This window comes from Marmota marmota, unplaced genomic scaffold (genome assembly GCF_001458135.2).
Source record: "Marmota marmota marmota unplaced genomic scaffold, marMar, whole genome shotgun sequence".
Lineage (NCBI taxonomy): Eukaryota > Metazoa > Chordata > Mammalia > Rodentia > Sciuridae > Marmota > Marmota marmota.
The window spans coordinates 26,333,800-26,345,512 of NW_026000005.1; positions in this window are offsets into that span (position 1 = coordinate 26,333,800).

Consider the following 11,713-nt stretch of genomic DNA (forward strand, 5'->3'; position numbering starts at 1 on the left):
CTGCGCTTTCGCCTTTCATCCTACACTCCACCCACTCAGAGCCAAGGATGCTGGGTCAGAACCCCACAAACCTGCCTCCGGCGCTGGGACCACGCCCAGCGGCCTCTGCTCTGCTGGTCACTCCTCAGATGCATCCACCCCTCCTGCGGCATTTCCAACAATCCACTTCCGACTACCTTTTTATGACTTTACAACACAGTTTTTCCTCGAATTTTATGGCATTTCATTAAAGCCGCCAGAAGGTGATACTGCCCCTTTTTCTAGGAGTGAAATAAATTCACGTTTTATCGCTTCTGGAAATGCCGGAGCAGCTGTCAGGACATTTGATAGATTTTCTCAATTACAGGACTTGTGGAGCATTTTATACTTACATCTGCACCGAAGCCTAATATAGTAGATGCGTGTCTTGCCTCCCTCTCTTTTATCTTGTGCATCTTTGGCCATTTAATGACCAATTTGTTATTTTTCCCCCTTTTATTTCTCCTTACTTCTCTTTTTTTTTTCTCCCCTGCATTTTGTTTCTCTTTTTTTCTATTTGGTTTAGAGAATGATTCATTTCTTGTGCAAATTAACATTCTTGGTAAACGAGAAAGGAAAGGGAAAAACTAATCAGGATCTATAGGCAAAAAAAAAAAAAAATTTAAAGTAGATTAAAATTTAAAAGAAAATCAGTTTTTCCACAGGGGAATTTACAGTTATTGTAAGGTATACTTTGAACATGCAGTATTTATTAATGTGACATGACATATGTTGAGCTTTTTCCTAATGGGATAGAGGCTTTGAATTGTGTGACTTTTTACACTAATAAAGCTGTTCATTGGTATTTTTCTTCATTATCAAAATAGAGAATATCAGCTTTCAGTGACAAGTTGGTGGATTATTTAAAACTGCAGAATCATAGTTCCAGTGTATGCTAAATAAGCAAAAAAGGCTAATGTGTAACACAGACCTTATCAGTAGGATGTGCAGGCAGACTGTGGTTATGGCAGATAACATTTACTTCATTGGTTTTAAATGTATCATCTTGTGAGCAGAGCAGAAACCTCAGGAAGCAAATGGGTGATCAAAATATCTGTTTTCATAGAAACAATTTTCATTTAAATAACATTTCAAAACTTTGCAGTGTTCTATCCTATGTTACCAAGTATTACTTCGCCAGCAATCCTGGAGAGTAAACAAGATGAGCACGATTATCCCCCTATTAGAGACAAGGAAACTGAGGTTTTCAATGGGTCAGTGCTTTGCCCAAAGGTTAAAAGCAGAGTGTTAACTTCAATCCAGCTCTTCTAACTCCAGTTCTGATATTTTTGCTTTTGTTGTTGATCCCTCATAGAAACTGTAATTCCTCAATTTCTGCATTGAACACCCTAGTAATATACATACATGTGACTTTAAAGATTTCAAAATATGTTTCCATCAGACTTTGAAATTTCCTCTAAATCATTTTTAAATTTTTTTTTAGTTGTCAATGGACATTATTTTAATTATTTATATGCGGTGCTAAGAATCGAACCCAGTGCCTCACCCATGCTAGGCAAGGTGGTCTATCTCTGAGCCACAACCCCAGCCCCCTCAAAATCATTTTTACACCATTACTCTGTTTACTTTTTTCATAGCCCAAATCACACTCCAAAATTATATTCCTTATTTACTCACAGATACAACAAACCACCCCAAAACTTTGTGGTTTAAAAATTGACAGTTGATAATTTCTTGTAAGTCTGTGGGTTGACTAGGCTAATTTAAGTGTATAGTATAGCTGAAGTCACTCATTTTGGTTGTACTGAACTGAGAATTTGGCTGGGGCTGAAACATCCAAGATGGACTCTCATTCTCCAGGTATTATGTCCACGTAGACTTTTAACATTCCGTAACCAAGTTCAAGTTTCTTACAATACAGCAGCTGGTTTCCAAATGGGAGCCTTACAAAAACTAAAGCCCCAAAGTGCAAGAACTGTTCTAGCTTCTGCTTACATCTTGCATCATTCCCCTGCTAATGTCTCATTGGCTAAAGAAGGTCACATGGCCAAACTCAGACTAAGTGTGGGAGGGGACCCAAAATTCTGAAAAATCCTGTACATGAACCACTAGAGTTCACTAGGAGTGAACATTGTGGCAGTGTATTCCAGTAGTTAGAGTGAGAACCATGACAATGTCACCTCTATGAGAGCAGAAATTTTGTCTTGTTTACTGTCTTGGCATTAAAAGAATTTCTGGCAAATAATAGAAGCTCAGTACATTTATTTGTTAAATAAATGTATAAATGAACTAAACATAATCTAATGAATTTAGATTTTATTAACCTCATTGCCTTTTATTTTTTAAAAATCTTTTATTAGAGTCTAACCTCTTATGCACAGCCCCTCATCATTGTCTCTTTTAAAAGGTAATACAAAAGGCTGGTGGAGTAGCTCAGTGGTAGAGTGCTTACCTATCATGTGGGAGGCCCTGGGTTCAGTCCTCAGTAAGGCAAAAGTTAATTAATTAAAGATTAATTACTATGCTGACTTGTAATACTATAAATTAGTTTTGTTTCTGAAATTCTACATAAATGAATCATATAATATATACTCTTGTGTCTGACTTTTGTTACTATTGTATATGTAAAATGAACCTATGTTGCTATAGAAAGGTGCAGTTTTTCATTCATATTATAGTTTTTCATTATGAACAAGTATTAATCCATCCTATTATTGATGAATATTTGAATTGTTTCTAAGTTTCAGCTGAGCTAATATAAACATAATTATATAAGCATTTAATGTTCATGATTTTGGGTGAAAGTATGCATTTCTCTTTGGCATGTCACCTATGAGTGAAAAATCAGAAAAAGCATACACTCAAATCTAGAAAATATCCCCAAGGGTTTTAGCAAGATGGTTGTAACGTATACCCACCAGTAACATTTAGGTTTCAAGAGGCTCCACAGCCTATAATTACCTTTTTCTTTTAAAAATTATCTTTCTTTTTAGTTTCTGATGATAGATAGAGAAATTACATTGTGCTTCTAATTTACTTGTCCCTGATAATTAACAAAGGTGATTTATTAGTTTTGCTATGACTGTTGTGATAAATTACCACACTGTTGGTGTCTTAAAACAGCATAAATTTATTCTCCCACAATTCTGGAGACCAGCAATCTGACATCAAGGTGTCAGCAAGGCTGTACTCCTTCTGGAGGTTCTGTGGAGAATCAGTTCTCAGCTCTTTCAGCCTTCTGGTGGCTGTTGGCATTCCTTGACTTATGGTACTTTCTATCTGCCTTCTGGTCCCCTTTTCTGTGTCTGTCCCTACCAAAATTTCCTCTATTTCTCCCTTATAAGAGCATACATAATTGCATGATATGGTTTGGTCCGTGTGTTAAAGGATTGGTCCTCAGAATGACACTTCTTGGGAAGTGGTAGAACACTTAGGAGGTAGGACCTAGTGGAAAGTCTTTAGGTCACTGGGAGTATGCTCTCAAAGGGGACTGTGGGATCCCAATCTCTTCCTATCTTTCCTTTGCTTCCTGTCTCATGACGTAAGCAATTTGTTCTGTCATGCCCTCCTGCCATGATGTGTACCTCTCCAGAGATCTAAAGCGATGGGGCCACCCCATCATGGAACCTCTAGAAATGTGACCCAAAATAAACTTTTTTTCCTTATAACCATTTTCTCGGGTATTTCATTATAGTAACATGAAGCAGACTAACACATATAGGAATCATGCAGGGAATCCAGGATGTTTTTCCTTTCAAGTTCCTTGACTTAATCATGTCTCTTATCATATAAGGTAATGTTCAGTTTTTTAACATAATGTAATAGTCACAAGAATTAGGAAATGAATATATTTTTATAGTAATTTTTCAGGCTACAAATAAGCACAATTTGTGTGTCCTCTTAACAAGGGCATGTTCAAGTTTTTCATTCATTTTTCTGTTGGGTAATCTGTATCTAATTGATTTGCTAGGGCTTCTTTATTATTTTCTGAATACAAATTCCCTGTCAGATATATGTCTTGCAGATTTTTCTTTCCCTTGATGATTTGACTTTCCACTCTTCTAATTGTGCCTAGTTCTTTATGTAGTCCAATTTATCTCACTTTTCAATAGATTAATAAGTAAACTCAGAGAAGCCCAATGACTTTCCTAGCTACATATCTAATTAGGGAGTACTTCTTTTTTTTTTTTTTAAATTGACTAATTTTCTTTATTCTTTACTCTCTTTTTTTTTTAATTTTTTATTGTTGGTTGTTCAAAACATTACAAATTTCTTGATATATCATATTTCACACTTTGATTCAAGTGGGTTATGAACTCCCATTTTTACCCCATATACAGATTGCAAAATTACATCAGTTACACATCCATTGATTTACATATTGCCATACTAGTGTCTGTTGTGTTCTGCTGCCTTTCCTATCCTCTACTATCCCCCCTCCCCTCCCCTCCCCTCCCCTCTTCTCTCTCTACCCCCTCTACTGTCATTCATTTCTTCCCCCTTGTATTATTTTTCCCTTTCCCCTCACTTCCTCTTGTATGTACTTTTGTATAACCCTGAGGGTCTCCTTCCATTTCCATGCAATTTCCCCTNTCATGATTGCTTTCTCTATTTCTACAAGAAATGCCGTTGGAATTTTGATTGGCATTGCATTAAACCTATAGAGAACTTTTGGTAATATCGCCATTTTGATGATGTTAGTTCTGCCTATCCATGAACAGGGTATATTTTTCCATCTTCTAAGATCTTCTTCTATTTCTCTCTTTAGGGTTCTATAGTTTTCATTGTATAAGTCTTTCACCTCTTTTGTTAGGTTGATTTAGGGAGTACTTCTTAACCTTGTGTCCATGTTTCCAAAGTTTATTAGTGGATAAATGGGTTCTCTAGTGCTATAAAAAAATCACAGGATATTTCTAAATGTTTCCTTTTAGCATTTGGAATTATTTTTTAAAGATACATTAAAATAATAATTTTTTAATTAAATTGATATTTAAATTTTTATTTCTCAAAATTCCAGCTGGCTTATTTGCAAAAAAAAAAAAAATTTACAATCTGATCTTTAAAATCATAGGCAAATTTGAAAGACCAGGAAACAATTTTGAAGGAGAAAATCCAATTTCACACTTACCAATTTCAAAACTTACCACAAAGCTACAGTCAACAAGACAGTATAAAACAGGAATAAGGACAGATCAATGAAATAAAAATTGGAATTCAGAAAAGAAACTACATAAGCTTGATTGATAAATTTCAACAAGGGCGCCAAAACCATTCAATGGGAAAAGAGCAGCATTTTCAACAAATAGTCCTGCAACAACTGGAGAGCAACATGCAGAAGAAAAAATATCATACCCTTACCTCACACCATATACAAAAGTTGACTCAATGTGGATGAAAGTGCTAAATGTAAAATCTAAAACTATAAAACTCTTGGAGGAAAACATATGTATAAATCTTCATGATTTAAGTAGGGAAAGGTCTCTTATATATGACCCTACAAGCAAAAGCAAAGAAAAAAAATGAATCAAGTGAACTTCACCAAAAATTTTAACAATTTGTACACCATCAAGTAAGGTAAAAGATAGCCCAAAGAATAGGAGAAAATATTTGCAAACACGTATCTCATAAGGGACTTGTATCTAGAATATAGAAAAAACACTTGCAACTCAATAATAAAAAGAAAAGTTGACCTTATTTTAAAATAGACAAAAGATTTGAATAGGCATTTCTCCAAAGAACATATACAAATGCCCAATAAACACATTGAAATGTACTCAACACCACCAGGGAAGTGCAAATTAAAATTATAATGAGCTACCACCTGACACCAATTAGGGATGAAAAAAATAACAAATGTTGAGGAGTATATGGAGAAATTGCAACATTCACACACTGAGAGGATAGTACAGCTGCTTTGAAAAAGAGCCCAGCAGTTACTTCAAAAGAAAAACATACAGTTACCATACACCCTAGCCATTTCACTCCTAACTATATACCCAAAGAAAGGAAACATGTCCACAGAAAATTGGCATGTGAATGCTCATAGTGACGTTATTTATCCTAGCCAAAAATGGAACAACTCAAATATCCATCAACTGATGAGTAGATTTAAAAAATATGGTATATCTATACCATGGAATATTACTTCCCCACAAAAAGGAATTAAATACTGGTAAATTATATGATGTAGATTAACTTTAAACACATTATGCTAAGTAAAAGAAGCCAGTCACAAAAGATTCCATGTACACAAAATATTCAGAATAGACAAATTCATAGAGACACAAAGTAGATCAGTGGTTGCCTAAGGTTGAAGAGTTTGTAGAGGGAAACAGGCAGTGATTGCTACTGAATATAAGGTTTCTTGTTATCATGCAAAATATTCAAAAATTGATGGTGGTGATGATTGTAAATACACTAAAATCCATTGAATTGTACATTAGATAAGTGAATTATGTAGTATATAAATTATATCTAAGTAAAGGTGTTATGTTAAAAAAAATCTGTTTTTTAAGCTAAATGTAGTTCCTCACTGTTCATTAGCAATATTCTCCCCTTGCTGTGTTAGTATCTTTTGATAAATCAGAAAGCATTTTCCATATTTCGGAAATGCTGAGGGTGTTACTCTGGGCATTTGATTCATTGCAGATAATATTGATGGTACCATAAGAAAAGCCTGTGGTATAACAGAAAGAACCTGGACTTGCAGGCTTTGATATTTAATAGCTGGGTGCTTTGAGCATGTCACTTGATTTGTTTGAACCTCTATTTTTAAAATAAAGAATAAAGAATTAAGGGGCTGAGGTTGTGGCTCAGTGGTAGAGTGCTCACCTAGCATGTGTGAAGCACTGGGTTCAATCCTCAGCATCACATAACAATAAATAAAGATATGTGTCCATCTACAACTAAAAAAAAAATTAAATAATAAAGAATCAAAATGCCTCATAGACTTAAGAAAATTACATCAAAGTGCTTGCCATATGAATTTATTTTGTAAGTAATAAAGAGCATTTAGATATTGAGGAGACTGGGATTTTACTCCTAGTTCTGCCACTTTCTTACTGTCTCAGTGACTTTTGGGTAACTTACTTATCTCTGAACCTTATTTTCCTCATGGATAAAATCGGGATGGTAATAGCTAAGTTTGGTGCTATTGTAAAGATCATGTCTTTCAATCCTGCATAGTTCTTGACTTATGATAGAAAGAAGTTATTATTACTACCAGCACTAAAACCAGTAAAGTAATGGTAAAAATAAAAAGTACATGGGATTTACTACTACTTTGAAACACTGATCTGGCAACATGATGCCAATGTCCCCTCAACTTAAAACAGCTAATTTCACCACCATCAGGAGGAAAATAAAAAGGTATGTGATGCTCAATTTGGCAAGGGGGTGTGACATGGGTTGCAGGCAACAGGGAGGAAATATAATTTTCTGATCTAAAGTGTATTTCACAGAAAAAAAATCAGTTTCTAATATTTGTATTACTAAAAACCAAACACTTTATGCCTTCTACTACCTTTTAGTATTGTCTAATATTTATTAATTGCTGGCTGTATGGGTATGTGATTCCCTCTACAACTTTAATGCAGAAAGATGTACAAATATATCCTTCACATCCTTCTTTATTGTATTATAGCAAACCATCTTTAAGTCACATTCTGTTCATCTGAAATTCATAATTGTGGCAAGACATTATCTGAGCTAAAATATTTATCATGTAAATGAATAATGTAAACATAATTTTATGAAAAATGTTTATGAAAACTCATCATACATTTTGAAAATGTAACTTGTCTCTATCTTTATAGTTCCAGTTACAAAGTTACATTGTAACTGCCTATCCATGCATCTCCTCTCCTAGACAGGGCCCCTGTCCATAAAGAGCTCAGAACTTACTTATTTTTATATTTCTAATGCCTAGTGCAGGGCCCAGAGTTCATTCAATAAATATTTACTGCAGTCTTGCCGTTTCAAAGGGCTATGCTCTGAATACATCTGATTCCTTTTACTTAAAAGCAGCTAGTGTGTATATCAAAAAATATTCATTTGGTGGTCCACGCCTGCAATGCCAGTGGCTTAGGAGGCTGAGGCAGGAGGATCCTGAGTTCAAAGTCAGCCTCAGCAATTTAGTGAGGCCCTAAGCAACTCTTTGAGACCCTGTCTCTAAATAAAAAATAAAAAGGGCTGGGGGTGCAGCTCAGTGGTTAAACACCCCTGGGTTCAATTCCTTGTACAAATTTTTTTTTCATTTTCCTTTTTAAACAACTTTATTAAAAAAAATTATGCTGACCTTATTCTGTTTCTGAAAGTTGTTAAACTTCCATCTGTACTGCTTAACAAAATGTTGTATAATTCAGATTTTTCACTAATTTAGTCTTTTTCCATGAACTAATCTGAATTAGTGAAACTTCACTGTGTTAAACCAGTTTGGGTTTTCAGTTTGAGATTTATATGCATTTTCTTGGCCTCAGACTTTCATACCCAATAAATCCACTCCTGGTTGTTTGTTTGTAGTGATGGGGATCAAACCCAGAGCCTTGTGAAATTAAAAAACCTTCAAATCTAAAAATCCTCAAACTTCAAAACATTAAAATTAATTTTTTAAAATTAAAAATAGGAGGAAGAAACATTAGGATGCCAACTTGAGTGAAAAGGTGTTCTGGACCCCACAGTTAGGATGGTGGGGCTGGAGGAAGAAAAGTCATTGCTAAAATATAGGTCTAAAGTAGAGAAAGTGAAAAAACATGGACTAGAGCCCTATCACCTGACATGCCAGCATTGTACTCATCTGTTATCTAGTTCACAATCAGTTGGGGATCAAGGTTGGGGGTGGTTGTTCCGTTGCTATTATTGTTTTAATAGTTGGTTGGTTTTTATGCTGTAACATACCCAGAAATCACCCTCCAGTCTACTCTACATTCTCTTGACGTGTTCATGGTTGATGAACTATCTGCATCGAGCTGGAACCCAGTTCTTCCACAGTCTTATTAATATCTGTATTTTCTTAAAGTTCTGTGACCATTGTTCCTAAATTGATTGGTGTGTTGCAAAAAAAAAAAAAGAAAGAAAGAAAGAAAGATGATTGATACAGATTTCTATATATTCAGGGCAATATTAAGCAGAGAGGGAGAGAGGGAGAGGGAGAGGGAGAGGGAGGGAGAGAGAGAGAGAGAGAGAGAGAGAGAGAGAGAGAGAGAGAGAATATTTTAAAAAGTCCTTCCTGGTAGTAATTAGCTTCATTCTGCACACAATATTGCATTATCCTTGTCTTGACAGGCAAAGGTTGCCCTTGTTCATAAATTTTTATCCTACCCACAGACTAATCTAACTATAGTAAATAATTTTCTCAATTCGTATTCTGCTTTTCTCCAACCTGCTCATTATTTTCTATATTTTTGCAATAAGCACCACAAAATTGCATGTTTCATCACCAATTCAATGTCTCCCTAAATGATGCATCTCTCAGTCAATTTTTTACCCGCCCTGCATCAAAAGTGCTATATCCCTCTGTCTTCCACGCCATAAAATCTCTATTCAATAAAGAGTAGTTAATTTTTGATCAGGGAAGTGGGAGTTGTAATGTTTTTACAACACTGGCAATATTACAGGAATAGAGAAGCAATATTTTATTTGTCAGTGTGGGACATTGGAAAAAGTATTAGGTTGGGAGTCAGAAGATCTAGAAACCTGTTGGCTGTGTGACCTTGGGCAGGTCCCTGCATCTTTCTGAGCTCCGTATTCACCATTTATTAAATATCACCCCCCTCCTCAGGTTATTTAAAGGCTCAAATAAAAGAAGTAAAGCATTTATAAATTGTAAAGAGCTACATAAATACCAGATGTTGTTATTTCAAAAACATAAATTTTTGAACACCCAGCTGCTATTCCATGGGCATGTGGCAACACACTACCAAAGGAAACATACAAGGTGAAGCCACCCTGTGGGCCCCCGTATTTCCTATTTGTCCCCAGGTAAATCCTCCTTCTCCGTCTCTGTGGGTTTTTGTGGTGGTGGTCTGTTTTTGTTTCTACCGTCTGAGTTATTGATCTTGTAGCTTTCCTCAATAAGGAGAAGTGAAAAGTTTCATAGGCAGAAATTAATCTCCATACATGCTATCATTCCATCATTTCGCTGCACTGAGGGAGACAGCCTACAGAACCTGAAACCTGTTTTTAAAGACCTCGGTGATATATGAACATTCATTTCCAAGCGCTCCCACTAGAGTCATTCTGATCTGGGGCGCTCCAGGGACTGTTTGAACGCGGTCTATATGAAGTCGTTTCTCAGGCACTTCTTCTCAATGTCATGTAGCCAACAGGCTGAATCAACCACATGCAGTAATGAAAACATCCTGTATTTATAGCAGTATTTCTCCAAGGAACATCCTTCAGCAGGAATGCCTGAAAGTGTTCTAAGAATTGAAGGACGTATTTCAGACGTGTCTAACCTGTCTCCGAACCCCTATAAAAATGGTCAGGATACCAAATTGTGCCTTTCCCCGCTGTAAAATGAAATGGGAGAGTTGTTTGGCTTTATGACTGTCCATGTCATTGTGTCTTTTTGTTATTACATGGGTGTAAAAAAATAAATAAAAATAAGCTATATTAAGCATTATGCCATGTCACCACCTCACCAAGCAGCTACATAACTTCAGCTGTGAATTTTGTTTTATCTTAAGGAATCTTTTGAAACATCAGTCTGTTCAAAATAGTCTACAAGCATGTAATTTTTTTTTTATTCTTCCCTAGACAAAGCTCTTGGCATCCAGAAATACTGGAAGAAGAAGAATAAAAGATAGGGAAGATTCATAGCAAACCAAAGTTTACATTTTCACTTCTTTAAAGTGGACTTCGACTAGATAGATGTGCTTTAGGATACTTGAAATATCACACACACACATACACACACACACACACACAGCAGTTAATTATTTCATTATGGAAGATGGAATGCATTTTTTTCAAAATGTTTCCCATGGACAGCCCTTATTCAAAGTGACTTAAGAGCAGATTTCCAGAATTTCTGGGCTAAGGAGTTATACTGATCATTTCCTTGGTCATTGAGGGGAAAACAGGGGGACATCCCCCAGGAGAAGACGTTTACACCCCAATAGTCACATAAAGGTTCTCTGTTTCAGAAAGGACCCCATTTGGAGATTGTTGGAGGTAGATTCAGTCCATTGAATCCTTACTCAAGGGTGACCCAAATAACAGGATTTCAGCCATCTTCTTTGCTATCTAAATGTATATTTAAATTTAAAGAGGTGAAGCAAGTGGAGCTAAGGAGTGTCCCTTGAACACTAACATCATAAAGACTTACACACCACTCTGTCTTGTGCACCTACTGAGTGACTAGTGCTAAAAAGATATATGATCTGCACTGTCTTATTTCAGTATGGGGAAAAAAAAAATGGATCTGTTCTCTCCACTCCTCTTATTCCTCTCCAGCCCCACCCACCCTCCAAGGAAATGACTTCAATATAGCAGTCAACAAGAACAAAAGTTTGTCTTATGGATGCTGTACTCTGAAGAATCTAGAATAACCATGCCTATACTATAGAGGACTTCAGGATCCACCCTCTGTTCCCATGATCCACCTTCTGTTCCCCTGATCCATCATGATGGCCTGCTAAAGATGGACACATAAGCAAGAGTTGCACCAGACTTTGGCAATCCTAATTCTAGAAAAATGGAGCTAGGACACAGTGGGGAATCAGAGGTAGAAAAG